This window comes from Oncorhynchus nerka, linkage group LG4 (genome assembly GCF_034236695.1).
Source record: "Oncorhynchus nerka isolate Pitt River linkage group LG4, Oner_Uvic_2.0, whole genome shotgun sequence".
Classification (NCBI taxonomy): domain Eukaryota; kingdom Metazoa; phylum Chordata; class Actinopteri; order Salmoniformes; family Salmonidae; genus Oncorhynchus; species Oncorhynchus nerka.
The window spans coordinates 100,231,677-100,236,676 of NC_088399.1; the positions used below are offsets into that span (position 1 = coordinate 100,231,677).

At 48.7% G+C, this 5,000-nt stretch overlaps 1 protein-coding gene across 1 annotated transcript in view; it reads left to right on the forward strand.

The window, feature by feature from the left end:
- LOC115127591 (CUB and sushi domain-containing protein 2-like) overlaps positions 1–5,000 on the forward strand; it is a 967,797-nt gene that overhangs the window by 909,834 nt on the left and 52,963 nt on the right.

Consider the following 5,000-nt stretch of genomic DNA (forward strand, 5'->3'; position numbering starts at 1 on the left):
AATGGGACCAATCTGTTAGTAGTAACATGTGTGGGCCTCAGAGCTGTCTATATGAGATGTGTGGTCCTCAGAGCTGTCTATATGAGATGTGTGGGCGTCAGAGCTGTCTATATGAGATGTGTGGGCCTCATAGCTGTCTATATGAGTAGATGTGTGGGCCTCAGAGCTGTCTATATGAGATGTGTGGGCCTCAGAGCTGTCTATATGAGATGTGTGGGCCTCAGAGCTGTCTATATGAGATGTGTGGGCCTCAGAGCTGTCTATATGAGATGTGTGGGCCTCAGAGCTGTCTATCTGAGGAGATGTGTTTGCCTCAGAGCTGTCTATCTGAGGAGATGTGTGGGCCTCAGAGCTGTCCTTATGAGGAGATGTGTGGTCCTCAGAGCTGTCTATCTGAGGAGATGTGTGGTCCTCAGAGCTGTCTATCTGAGGAGATGTGTTTGCCTCAGAGCTGTCTATCTGAGGAGATGTGTGGGCCTCAGAGCTGTCTATATGAGGAGATGTGTGGGCCTCAGAGCTGTCTATATGAGTAGATATGTGGGCCTCAGAGCTGTCTATATGAGGAGATGTGTGGGCCTCAGAGCTGTCTATATGAGTAGATATGTGGGCCTCAGAGCTGTCTATATGAGGAGATGTGTGGGCCTCAGAGCTGTCTATATGAGGAGATGTGTGGGCCTCAGAGCTGTCTATATGAGGAGATATGTGGGCCTCAGAGCTGTCTATATGAGATGTGTGGGCCTCAGAGCTGTCTATTTGAGGAGATGTGTGGGCCTCAGAGCTGTCTATCTGAGGAGATGTGTTTGCCTCAGAGCTGTCTATCTGAGGAGATGTGTGGGCCTCAGAGCTGTCTATATGAGGAGATGTGTGGGCCTCAGAGCTGTCTATATGAGGAGATGTGTGGGCCTCAGAGCTGTCTATATGAGTAGATATGTGGGCCTCAGAGCTGTCTATATGAGGAGATGTGTGGGCCTCAGAGCTGTCTATATGAGTAGATATGTGGGCCTCAGAGCTGTCTATATGAGGAGATGTGTGGGCCTCAGAGCTGTCTATATGAGGAGATGTGTGGGCCTCAGAGCTGTCTATATGAGGAGATATGTGGGCCTCAGAGCTGTCTATATGAGATGTGTGGGCCTCAGAGCTGTCTATCTGAGGAGATGTGTGGGCCTCAGAGCTGTCTATCTGAGGAGATGTGTTTGCCTCAGAGCTGTCTATCTGAGGAGATGTGTGGGCCTCAGAGCTGTCTATATGAGGAGATGTGTGGGCCTCAGAGCTGTCTATATGAGGAGATGTGTGGGCCTCAGAGCTGTCTATATGAGTAGATATGTGGGCATCAGAGCTGTCTATATGAGGAGATGTGTGGGCCTCAGAGCTGTCTATATGAGTAGATATGTGGGCCTCAGAGCTGTCTATATGAGGAGATGTGTGGGCCTCAGAGCTGTCTATATGAGATGTGTGGGCCTCAGAGCTGTCTATATGAGGAGATGTGTGGGCCTCAGAGCTGTCTATATGAGAAGATGTGTGGTCCTAAGAGCTGTCTATATGAGATGTGTGGGCCTCAGAGCTGTCTATATGAGGAGATGTGTGGGCCTCAGAGCTGTCTATATGAGGAGATGTGTGGTCCTCAGAGCTGTCTATATGAGATGTGTGGGCCTCAGAGCTGTCTATATGAGATGTGTGGGCCTCAGAGCTGTCTATATGAGTAGATGTGTGGGCCACAGAGCTGTCTATATGAGGAGATATGTGGGCCTCAGAGCTGTCTATAGGAGATGTGTGGGCCTCAGAGCTGTCTATATGAGTAGATGTGTGGGCCTCAGAGCTGTCTATATGAGATGTGTGGGCCTCAGAGCTGTCTATATGAGATGTGTGGGCCTCAGATTTGTCTATATGAGTAGATGTGTGGGCCTCAGAGCTGTCTATATGAGATGTGTGGGCCTCAGAGCTGTCTATATGAGATGTGTGGGCCTCAGATTTGTCTATATGAGTAGATGTGTGGGCCTCAGAGCTGTCTATATGAGATGTGTGGGCCTCAGAGCTGTCTATATGAGATGTGTGGGCCTCAGAGCTGTCTATATGAGATGTGTTTGCCTCAGAGCTGTCTACATGAGATGTGTGGGCCTCAGAGCTGTCTATATGAGGAGATGTGTGGGCCTCAGAGCTGTCTATATGAGGAGATGTGTGGGCCTCAGAGCTGTCGATATGAGGAGATGTGTGGGTCTCAGAGCTGTCTATATAAGATGTGTGGGCCTCATAGCTGTCTATATGAGGAGATGTGTGGGCCTCAGAGCTGTCTATATGAGGAGATGTGTGGTCCTCAGAGCTGTCTATATGAGATGCATGGGCCTCAGAGCTGTCTATATGAGGAGATGTGTGGGCCTCAGAGCTGTCTTTATGAGATGTGTGGGCCTCAGAGCTGTCTATATGAGATGCGTGGGCCTCAGAGCTGTCTATATGAGATGTGTGGGCCTCAGAGCTGTCTATATGAGGAGATGTGTGGGCCTCAGAGCTGTCTATATGAGGAGATGTGTGGGCCTCAGAGCTGTCTATATGAGGAGATGTGTGGGCCTCAGAGCTGTCCATTTGAGGAGATGTGTGGGCCTCAGAGCTGTCTATATGAGGAGATGTGTGGGCCTCAGAGCCCTCTATATGAGGAGATGTGTGGGCCTCAGAGCTGTCTATATGAGATGTGTGGACCTCAGAGCTGTCTATATGAGGAGATGTGTGGGCCTCAGAGCCCTCTATATGAGGAGATGTGTGGGCCTCAGAGCTGTCTATATGAGATGTGTGGACCTCAGAGCTGTCTATATGAGGAGATGTGTGGGCCTCAGAGCTGTCTATATGAGATGTGTGGGCCTCAGAGCTGTCTATATGAGGAGATGTGTGGGCCTCAGAGCTGTCTATATGAGATGTGTGGGCCTCAGAGCTGTCTATATGTGGAGATGTGTGGGCCTCAGAGCTGTCTATATGAGATGTGTGGGCCTCAGAGCTGTCTATATGAGGAGATGTGTGGGCCTCAGAGCTGTCTATATGAGATGTGTGGTCCTCAGAGCTGTCTATATGAGGAGATGTGTGGGCCTCAGAGCTGTCTATATGAGATGTGTGGGCCTCAGAGCTGTCTATATGAGGAGATGTGTGGGTCTCAGAGCTGTCTATATGAGATGTGTGGGCCTCAGAGCTGTCTATATGAGGAGATGTGTGGGTCTCAGAGCTGTCTATCTGAGATGTGTGGGCCTCAGAGCTGTCTATATGAGGAGATGTGTGGGCCTCAGAGCTGTCTATATGAGATGTGTGGGCCTCAGAGATCTGAGGAGATGTGTTTGCCTCAGAGCTGTCTATATGAGGAGATGTGTGGTCCTCAGAGCTGTCTATATGAGGAGATGTGTGGGCCTCAGAGCTGTCTATATGAGATGTGTGGGCCTCAGAGCTGTCTATATGAGGAGATGTGTGGGCCTCAGAGCTGTCTATATGAGGAGATGTATGGGCCTCAGAGCTGTCTATATGAGATGTGTGGGCCTCAGAGCTGTCTATATGAGATGTGTGGGCCTCAGAGCTGTCTATATGAGGAGATGTGTGGGCCTCAGAGCTGTCTATATGAGGAGATGTGTGGGCCTCAGAGCTGTCTATATGAGGAGATGTGTGGGCCTCAGAGCTGTCTATATGAGGAGATGTGTGGGCCTCAGAGCTGTCTATATGAGATGTGTGGGCCTCAGAGCTGTCTATATGAGATGTGTGGGCCTCAGAGCTGTCTATATGAGATGTGTGGGCCACATAGCTGTCTATAAGAGATGTATGGGCCTCAGAGCTGTCTATAAGAGATGTGTGGTCCTCAGAGCTGTCTATAAGAGATGTGTGGGCCTCAGAGCTGTCTATATGAGGAGATGTGTTTGCCTCAGAGCTGTCTATATGAGGAGATGTGTGGGCCTCAGAGCTGTCTATATGAGGAGATGTGTGGGCCTCAGAGCCCTCTATCTGAGGAAATGTGTGGGCCTCAGAGCTGTCTATATGAGGAGATGTGTGGGCCTCAGAGCTGTCTATATGAGATGTGTGGGCCTCAGAGCTGTCTATATGAGTAGATGTGTGGGTCTCAGAGCTGTCTATATGAGATGTGTGGGCCTCAGAGCTGTCTATATGAGATGTGTGGGCCTCAGAGCTGTCTATAGGAGGAGATGTGTGGGCGTCAGTATGGCCCTCAAGGGTAAAGCCAGTGTCCTCTATAAAGCTCTCTAATCTGTTCATATTAGTGTGAAGAACAGGAGTGTTATGAGGGACACTTCTACAGCCATAAAGACGTCTCAAACACACACACACACACACACACACACACACACACACACACACACACACACACTCACAGACACACACACACATACATATGCACACACACACACACACACACACACACACACACACACACACACACACACACACACACACACACACACACACACACACACACACACACACACACACAGTGATAGTAAAATCCTCTCTCCCCCTCTCTCTCTCTCTCTCTCTCTCTCTCTCTCTCTCTCTCTCTCTCCAGTAAAATCAAGCCTGACAGTTTTATGTCACAATTCATGACGTTCATATATCCTGTATACTGCTGGCTTTCTCTACTCAGACCATAAAACACATGTTTTCATTTAGACTCACCGTATTCCTGAGGTAAACACGTTATCATGTTATATTGACTTGGGGAAACAGGACCTATGAGGTTTACAGAGGATATGAATGCTGTTTAATCTGGTTTAACCTGTTGCTTCTACTCGGGACGCTTGCGTCCCAACTAGAGCTCTGGAAATGCAAATGTGCTACGCTAAATGCTAATAGTATTAGTTAAAACTCAAAAGTTCATTAAAATACACATGCAGGGTATCGAATTAAAGCTACACTTTGTGAATCCAGGCAACAAGTCAGATTTTTAAAATGCTTTTCGGCGAAAGCATGAGAAGCTATTATCTGATAGCATGTAACACCCCAAAAGACCCACAGGGGACGTAAAC